Consider the following 10,217-nt stretch of genomic DNA (forward strand, 5'->3'; position numbering starts at 1 on the left):
GTTTGTAGTTTTCCTTGAAGAGATCCTTCGTGTCCCTAGTTAGCTGTATTCCTAAGTATTTTATTCTCTTCATAGCAATTGTGAATGGACGTTCACTCATGATTTGGCTCTCTGCTTGTCTATTATTGGTGTATAGAAATGCTTGTGATTTCTGCACATTTATTTTGTATCCAGAGACTTTGCTGAAGTTGCTTGTCAGTTTAAGGATTTGACTTCCTCTCTTCCTATTTGAATACAGTGTATTTATTTCTCTTGCCTGATTGCCCCGGCCAGAACTTCCAATACTATGTTGAGTAGGAGTGGTGAGAGAGGGCATCCTTGTGCCAGTTTTCAAAGGAAATGCTTCCAGCTATTGACTATTCAGTATTGGCTGTGGGTTTATCACAAATAGCTCTTATTGTTTTGAGATATGTTCCATCAACACCTAGTTTATTGAGAGTTTTTAACATGAAGGGATGTTGAATTTTACAAAAGGCCTTTTCTTCATCTATTGAGATAATCATGTGGTTTTTGTCATTGGTTCTGTTTATGTGGTGAATTATGTTTATTGATTTGCATATGCTGAACCAGCCTTGCATCCCAGGATGAAGCTGACTTGATCGTGGTGGATAAGCTTTTTTATGTGCTACTGGATTCAGTTTGCCAGTATTTTATTGAGGATTTTTGCATTGAGGTTAATCAGGGATATTGGCCTGAAGATTTCATTTTTGTTGTGTCTCTGCCAGGTTTTGGTATCAGGATGATACTGGCCTCTTAAAATGACTTAGGGAGAAGTCCCTCCTTATCAATTGTTTGGAAATATTTCAAAAGGAATGGTACCAGCTCCTCCTTGTACCTCTGGTACAATTCAGTGGTGAATCCATCTGGTCCTGGGCTTTTTTTGGTTGGTAGGCTATTTGTTACTGCCTCAATTCCAGAACTTGTTATTGGTCTATTCAGGGATTTGACTTCATGGTTTAGTCTTGGGAGGGTGTGGGTGTATGTGTCCAGGAATTTATCCACTTCTTCTAGATTTTCTAGTTTATTTGCATAGAGGTGTTTATAGTATTCTCTAATGGTAGTTTGTATTTCTGTAGGGTCAGTGGTGATATCCCTTTTATCATTTTTTGTTGCGTCTATTTGATTCTTCTCTCTTTTCTCCTTTGTTAGTCTAGCTAGTGGTCTCCCTATTTTATCAATTTTTTCGAAAAAACAGCTCCTGGATTCATTGATTTTTTTAAGGGTCTTTCGTGTTCTATTTCCTTCAGTTCCTCTCTGATCTTAGTTATTTCTTGTCTCCTGCTAGCTTTTGGATTTGTTTCCTCTTGCTTCTCTAGTTATTTTAATTGTGATATCAGGGTGTTGATTTGAGGTCTTTCTAGCTTTCCAATGTGGGCATTTGGTGCTATGAATTTCTCTCTTAACACTGCTTTAGCTGCATCCCAGAGATTCTGATATGTTGTGTCTTTGTTCTCATTGGTTTCAAATAACTTCTTGATTTCTGTCTTAATTTCATTATTTACCCAGGAGTCATTCAGGAACAGGTTGTTCAATTTTCATGTAGTTGTGTGGTTTTGAGTGAGTATCCTAATCTTGAGTTCTAATGTAATTGCACTGTGGTTTGAGAGATTGTTTGTTATGATCTTCATTCTTTTGCATTTGCTGAGGAGTGTTTTACTTCCAATTATGTGGTTGATTTTAGAGTAAGTGCCATGTGGCGCTGAGAATAATATATATTCTGTTGTCTTGAGGTGGAGAGTTCTGTAGATATCTATTAGGTTCACTTGAGCCAGAGCTGAGTTCAAGTCCTGAATATCCTTGTTAACTTTTCTGTCTCACTGATCTGTCTAATATTGACAGTGGCATGTTAAAATCTCCCACTATTATTGTGTAGGAGTCTAGGTATCTTTGTAGGTCTCCAAGAACTTTATGAATCTGGGTGCTCCTGTATTGTGTGCATATATATTTAGGATAGTTAGCTTTTCTTGTTGCATTGATCCCTTTACCATTATGTAATACCTTTCTGTGTATTTTTTAAAATCTTTGTTGGTTTAAAGTCTGTTTTGTCAGAGACTAGGATTGCAACTCCTGATTTTTTTGCTTTCCATTTGCTTGGTAAATTTTTCTCCATCCCTTTATTTTGAGCCTATGTGTGTCTCTGCACGTTAGATGGGTCTCTTGAATACAGTCTGTATAGCCAAGACAATCTTAAGCAAAATTAACAAAGCTGGAAGCATCACGCTACCTGACTTTAAACTATACTACAAGGCTACAGTAACCAAAACAGCATGGTACTGGTACCAAAGCAGACATATAGACCAGTGGAACAGAACAGAGACCTAAGAAATAACACCACACATCTATAACCATCTGATCTTCGACAAACCTGACAAAAACAAGCAATGGGGAAAGAATTCCCTATTTAATAAATGGTGCTGGAGTAACTGGCTAGCCATATGCAGAAAACTGAAACTGGACCTCTTATTTACACCTTATACAAAAATTAACTCAAGATGGATTAAAAGCTTAAATGTAAAACCCAAAACCCTAGAAAACTTAGGCAAAGATTTTATGATGAAACCACCAAGAGCAATTGCAACAAAAGCTAAGATTTACAAATGGGATCTAATTAAACTAAAGAGCTTCTGCACAGCAAAACAAAAGTATCATCAGAGCAAACAGGCAACCTACAGAATGGGAGAAAATTTTTGCAATCTACCCATCTGACAAATGTCTACTATCCAGAATTTACAAGGAACTTAAACAAATGTATAAGAAAAAAACAACCCCATTAAAAAGTGGGCAAAGGACATGAACAGACACTTTTCAAAAGACATACATGCAGCCCAACAAACATATGAAAAACAGCCCAATATCACTGATCATTAGAGAAATGCAAATCAAAACCACAATGAGATACCATTTCATGCCAGTCAGAATAGAGATTATTAAAAAGTCAAGAAACAACAGATGCTGGCAAGGCTGTGGATAAATAGGGATGCTTTTACACTGTTAGTGGGAATGTAAATTAGTTCAACCATTGTGGAAGACAATGTGATGATTCCTCAAAGATCTAGAACCAGAAATACCATTTGACTCAGCAATCCCATTACTAGGTATATACCCAAAGGAATATAAATCATTCTATTATAAAGATACATGCACACATATGTTTATTGCAGCACTATTTACAATAGCAAAGACATGGAACCAACCCAAATGCCCATCAATGACAGATAAAGAAAGTGAAGTAGCTCAGGAATGGAAAACCAAATATTGTATGTTCTCACTCATAAGTGGGAGCTAAGCTATGAGGATGCAAAGACATAAGAATTATACAATGGACTTTGGGGACTCAGGGGAAAGGGTGAGAGAGGGGTGAAGGATAAAAGACTACAATTTGGGTTCAGTGTATACTTGCTCAGTGATGGGTGCACCAAAATTTCACAAATCACCATTAAAGAACTTATTCATGTAACCAAATATCACCTGTTCCCCCAAAACCTATGGAAATTTAAAAATATATATTTTTAAGATACCCTTAGGAATTTAGTTCCAAGGATGAAGTGTTGAGGATAAGGGGGAAATGAGTTGGCCTGTTACAAGGAAACTCTCAAGGAAAAGTGGAGAAAATCTCTGACATTTGTTGATGACATAGGGCCCACAAAGCAAGGAGAACTACATATATTAAAACAAAATAACTATAGAGAACTGTAAGGGGAAGTGATGAGGATAAACAATAAATGATGTTCCAGCTCTTCTGACCCTTCTTTAAAGAAGCAACGAGGTTCTTAAACTGTGACTATTTCTGAGTACTAGAAATCATTATAAACATTATTTTATTGACAGTAACCCTGTTTTTAAAGTGTGTTCTTAATTTTTATCTGCTTGCTAGCAAGTATCTAGGTCTTCTAAGTATAAGAGTAAATATAACAGGTTCTGACATTGAGTTTGTGTCATGTACAAAAGCAATTGAAACTAATTAATTGGGTTAAAAGAATAGTGTTCATAGGCTTCAAAGTATCTACATTAATCCTTTGCTTGGAAAGGCATCTCTTAAGCAAACAATTAATAATATTTAACTGAGAACACAACATTTTCATCCTTTTTTAATTTAACTTTTAAGTTCAAGGGTACATGTGCAGGTTTGTTATATAGGTAAACATGTGTCATGGAGGTTTGTTTTACAGATTATTTCATCACACAGATATGAAGCCTAGTACCCATTACTTATTTTTCCTTATCCTTCCCCTCCTTCCACCCTCCCTCTTCCAATAGGCCCCAGTGTGTGTTGTTCCCCTCGATGTGTCCATGTGTTCTCATCATTTAGCTCCCATTCATAATTGAGACCATGTGGTATTTGGTTTTGTGTTCCTGTGTTAGTCTGCTAAGGATAATGGCCTCCAGCTCTATCCATGTTCCCACAAAGGACAAAATATTGTTCTTTTTTATGGCTACATGGTATTCCATGGTGTATATGTACCACATTTTCTTTATCCAGTCTATCATTGATAGCCATTTAGGTTGATTCCATATCCAGTAATGGGATTGCAGGTCGAATGGCATTTCTGTTTTTAGATCTTTGAGGAATGGCCACACTGTCTTCCACAATGGTTAAAGACAGTGTATAAGCATTCTTTTTTCTCTGCAACCTCACCAGCATGTTATTTTTTGACTTTTTAATAATAGCCATTCTGACTTGTATGAGACAGTATCTCATTGTGGTTTTGATTTGCATTTCTCTAATAATCGGTAATGTTAAGCTTTTTTTCATATGATTGTTGGCCACATGCATATCCTCTTTTTAAAAGTGTCTTTTCATGTCCTTTGTCCACTTTTTAATTGGGTTGTTTGAGTTTTTTACCTGGTACATTTGTTTAAGTTCCTTACGGATGCTGAATATTAGACCTTTCTCAGACACGTAGCTTGAAAAATTTTTCTCCCATTCTGTAAGTTATCTGTTCACTATGTTAATAGTTTCTTTTGCTGTGCAGAAGCTCTTTAGTTTAATTAGATCCCATTTGTCCATTTTTGCTTTTGTTGCAATTGCTTTGGTGTCTTTGTCATGAAATCTTTGCTTGTTCCTATTCCAGAATTGCATTGCCTAGGTTGCCTTCCAGGGTTTTTATAATTTTGGGTTTTACATTTAAGTTTTTAATCCATCTTGAGTTAATTTTTGTATATGGTATAAGGAAGGGGTCTGGGGTCTGGTTTCAATCTTCTACATGTGGCTAGCCAGTTATCCCAGCATCATTTATTGAGTAGGGAGTCTTTTCCCCATTGCTTGTTTTTGTCAGCTTTGTCAAAGATCCAATAGTTGTAGTTGTGTGGCCTTATTTCTGGGTTCTTTATTCTGTTCCATTCGACTTTGTGCCTGTTTTTGTACTAGTACCATGCTGTTTTGGTTACCATAGCTCTGTAGTATAGTTTGAAGTCAGATAGCATGATGCCTCCAGCTTTGTTCTTTTTCTTAGGATTGCCTTGCCTATTCGGGCTCCTTTTTGGTTCCTCATAAATTTTAAAATACTTCTACTTCTGTAATGAATGTCGTAGGTAGTTTAATAGAAATAGTGTTGAATCTATAAATTGCTTTGGGCAGTATGGCCACTGTAATGATGTTGATTCTTCCTATCCATGAGCATGGAATGTTTTTCCATTTGTTTGTATCATCTCTGATTTCTCTGAGCAGCGTTTTGCAGTTCTGCTTGTAGAGATCTTTCACTTCCTTGATTATCTGTATTCATAGGTATTTTACTTTATGTGTGTGGTAATTGTGAATGGGATTGTGGTCCTGATTTGACTTTCAGCTTGAATGTTGTTGTTGTATAGGAGTGCTAGTGATTTTTGCACATTGATTTTGTATCCCGATAATTTGCTTAAGTTATTTATCAGCTTAAGGATCCTTTGGGCTGAGACTATGGGGTTTTCTAGATATAGAATCATATCATCTACAAACAGGGGTAGTTTGACTTCCTCTCTTCCTATTTGGATGCCCCTTATTTATTTCCCACTCCTAATATTATTTCAGAAACTGTTTTTTGAATCTTCTTTTTGAAATATGTGTGCTTGCCGGGCACGGTGGCTCACGCCTGTAATCCCAGCACTTTGGGAAGCCGAGGTGGGCGGATCACAAGGTCAGTAGATCGAGACCATCCTGGCTAACATGGTGAAACCCCGTCTCTACTAAAAATACCAAAAAAAAATTAGCCGGGCATGGTGGCGGGCACCTGTACTCCCAGCTACTCGGGAGGCTGAGGCAGGAGAATGGCGTGAACCCGGGAGGCAGAGCTTGCAGTGAGCCGAGATCACGCCACTGCACTCCATCCTGGGTAACAGAGCGAGATTCCGTCTCAAAAAAAAAAAAGAAAGAAAGAAAGAAAGAAATATGTGTGCTTAACCTAAAAGGGTTCTATGCATGGAAAGTTACAAAGTTATAAGCCCTACCAGTTATGCTATGATCCAGAAATACCTAAGTTATTGAAGTTGATTAATTGTGTGACAATTAAACTAAAGTGTTATCAGAAATAAAGTTGTGGAATTTTGTATTTTAGTATTTTTTTTTTTTCAGAGAAAGATTTGGCCATACTGGGATGGGAGCTAGTAGTGTGTCAACAAGTTGTGTAATTTTCATATTTGGGGCATTGATTTTTGTTTTGAAGAAAGATATGACCTTGCTGGACTGAAACTCATAATACTTCAACAGCAGATAAAAGAGAAAGATCCATAAGTGATAACATGCTCAGAGTTGGGGCTTTTAACAGTTCTTTTCCAAGGCTAGGGTTCTGAGTTTTTTCCTCCTCTCATCTGAGCCCATTTTAAATCTTTACTAGAAGTCACTGCTTCTGTGCTGAGAATAGGGCTACATAATTCCCATATCTTTGGTAAATATCCTTTATTAAGTGATTCTTAAAGATGTACATTTATACATAGACAACTGGAAATTTTCATACTAAAAACCTTTTCTTTAGACAAAACCAATAAAGTATGAAAAAAAAAAACCTTGTTAGGTGCATAAATCTTTGGGGGTTGGCTTTAATTCTTCAAAAGTAACTATAGGTTTTATCCCTATGGTAAACAAATAATAATGTCTACATCTATCCACAATGCAAAGCTGGGGATACAGTTCTAGAATATTTAGCAAAAATATGGATATTTGCACCAAACCTGGAATGGCTGAGGTTCTCTATAATTGTAATTTTATCATTTTTCCATTTGCTTTCATGTGGAAAAAAAATGCCAGCCTCAGTATATGCCAAATATGACTGAAGTTTATTTGAAATGTTGTCAAGAGTTACCTGGGCATATTAAGAATGTAAAATTGTAACTGTAATGTGGATAATTCAATTGTGCTTTTGTCTTTTGCGAATTGGTCTTCATGAAGCACACCCAGTATTGTGAAAATTATGGGACGTTATTGAAATTGAGCCACATGAGGTTAGTAAGTAGATTTTAAAATTATTATTTGGCACATTTTCTTCACAATTTTGTAATTGTACATCACTCCTTTATTATACTGATCTGGAAAAAAATATTTAGTATATTTATGCCCAAAATGAGTACTGGGCCCATGTGGCAGGGCCAAGCAACTAGAACATGATTCAGAAATCAGGCAATGAAAAGGCATAAGAATGACATAGTGGACTTTGGCAACTCAGAGGGGAAGGTTGCAAGACTACATATAGGGTACAGTGTACACTGCTTGGGTAACAGGTGTACTAAAGTCTCAGAAATCACCACTAAAGAACTTATCCATGTAACCAAAAAATGCCTGTACCCAAAAAACAATTGAAATAAAAAAGAAAGAAAGAAAAGAAATCAGGCCATGAAAAACACACTGGAACATGATCAAGAGGCATTTCACTGCCTCAAAACAAGGTGGTGGGGGGTGTATTAGTCTGTTCTCAAATTTCTATAAAGAACTACCTGAGACTGGGTAATTTATAAAGAAAAGAGGTTTAATTGACTCATGATTCTGCAGGTGTACAGGAAGCATGGCTGGGAAGGTCTCTGGAAACTTACAATCATGGCAGAAGGTGAAGGTGGAAGTAGGCACATCTTACACGGCTGGAGAAGGAGGAAGAGGGCAAAGGGGAAGGTGACATACACTTTTAAACAACCAGGTCTTGTGAGAACTCACTTACTATCATGAGAACAGCAAGGGGGAAATCTGCCCCCATGATTTAATTACCTCCCACCAGGCCCCTCCTACAACATTGGGATTTACAATTCCACATGAGATTTGGACAGGGACACAAATTCAAACCATATCAGGGAGGAATTCTAAAATACACAGCAGGATGCACTCCTATCCCTTACAGGTCAAGGAGATTATCTAATATTGGTGTGAGGAATGGCTTATTTTCTGATGACCACATGTGGGACTATTTCAGCCACCACTAGAAACCCCATGAGGGTTTTTGTTTCATATTATTTCTATACATTTTTTTGTAAAAGTAAATGCAATAGAAATTTAATTCAGGATTGATCTCAATCTTCAAGTGGAGCCAGCTCCTCTGGGGTCAGGAAGGAAATGGGGTGTTTTATTTTTGTTTGGTTTGGGGGCTTTTTTATTTTACATCACCATGCAGGTTACATTCATCTTCCACTGGAATGACAAGAGTACCCCTGTAAGTGGCCTGACTACAGAAGAACACAAGATTGCCTCCTGAGGGCAAACAGACTCTCTTGCTTCTCCTCATCGGCCATGCCTTAGCATGGTTTCTCCCTATCCCTTACTAAATCAGGTCCTTTGCACACAAAGCCCTGGTTAAAACCCGAATCACTACCTCTCAACCCTCTTGGATAAGGGGAGCTTTCCCTGGGCTTGGACTGAGCCCCATGCCCCAGAGGTGCTATCCTGACTGGATTGTATGAAGAGAGTGGGTGCAGGAGACAAATGGCTGAAATGAAAATGGGAGCCATCGGTCCCCATCTGCATCTACAACTTCAGATGCCTACAGATGTGGTCCATGTGACATGTGCAGGAAGGAGGGGCAGAAGAAGGGATGGACAGGGAGGGTGTTTCTGGGGACAGTAGTCTGCCTGAAGGTCTTCACTTCTTGGCCTTGCCCTGGGCAGCCACAGCTTTCATGGCTTTACACATAGTCTCTTCATCCCCTAAGAACTGCATGGACTTGATGGGGTTCAAGTTCTTGGCCAATTCATAGGCAATGGGAATACCAGTAAGCAGGTTCAGCTCCATGATAGCTACTTCAGAGACACCCTCCAGATGCTTGATAATGCCTATAAGACTGTTGTCATGGGCTTCAATCAATATCCAATTCCTCTTCTTTATCTGGGGAACTATATCTTTATTCCAAAAGGCCAGAGCTCTGGCAATAGTATCCTCCAGACTCTCACAAAAGGGTAGTTGATCTCCAGTAAGGTCTGTATACCCGCAATCCTTACTAATGCTGCTATAGAAGGGGTGGTAGGGCTCCATCGAAGGTCGTGAGACATCGTAAGGGCATATCCACATCTTTACCTAGGCCTCACCATTCTTGCCAGCAGTTTCTGCTTTATGGAAGCTGGTCAGATCCCCATAGTGCCATTCATTGAGGCACCAAGTCCTCACTGCAGGCCACCACATTGGGTCAATAGCATGCACAGTGTCCAGAGATTCCAGATTGTTCTCTTCTGCACTGATGGGAAGCATATGCCAAACTCATAGCCAGCACCTGGCAGCACCTGCCCATCGTGATTCACCTCCTCATGGTCCGCTGGGTGCTCTTGCTCTGGAAACTGGAGTGGCCATGGCAGCAGGCTCACAATTCTTGACAATGTATTTTCTGGGATTTTTTACTGTCTTAGATGGCTTTAAAATAGGACAATCTTGAAGCCATTCAAGCCAACAAAGAAGTCAAGGTCCTATGAAAAATTGAAGTTCAGTGCTCAAACTGCCTATAACAAATAAATGAGCAGCAGCATCAGCGAAGAAAAATATGAAAAAAGAAAAAACAAGTTGAAGTAGTAAGGCTCAAAGGAAAAAAAGCCAAGACTGTTTTGGCATGTGGGAAAGAAAAGCTGGAGGAAGGTTTTAGTTAAAACCTCACAAGCCAGTGTTTGCTTAGCTGTCCTTTCCATTAACTTCCATTAAGTGCATGGGGACTCTGTTTTGATGCTGAGTGCCCTATACCCTCAGAATTCCCTGAGGCTTCATGGGCAGGAGGTTAAAATGTCTTTCCGGACAGCCAGTTCTGTGTTCGGATGGTGTGCTCATAAAGGATCATCTAAACTTG

At 38.5% G+C, this 10,217-nt stretch overlaps 1 pseudogene; it reads right to left on the minus strand.

Moving 5' to 3' along the window:
- Positions 1–9,031: 9,031 nt before the first annotated feature.
- Positions 9,032–9,648, minus strand: LOC112616097 (annotated as a pseudogene).
- Positions 9,649–10,217: the final 569 nt, after the last annotated feature.

The sequence above is a fragment of the Theropithecus gelada genome, chromosome X, assembly GCF_003255815.1.
Source record: "Theropithecus gelada isolate Dixy chromosome X, Tgel_1.0, whole genome shotgun sequence".
In the NCBI taxonomy this organism is placed as follows: Eukaryota; Metazoa; Chordata; class Mammalia; order Primates; family Cercopithecidae; genus Theropithecus; species Theropithecus gelada.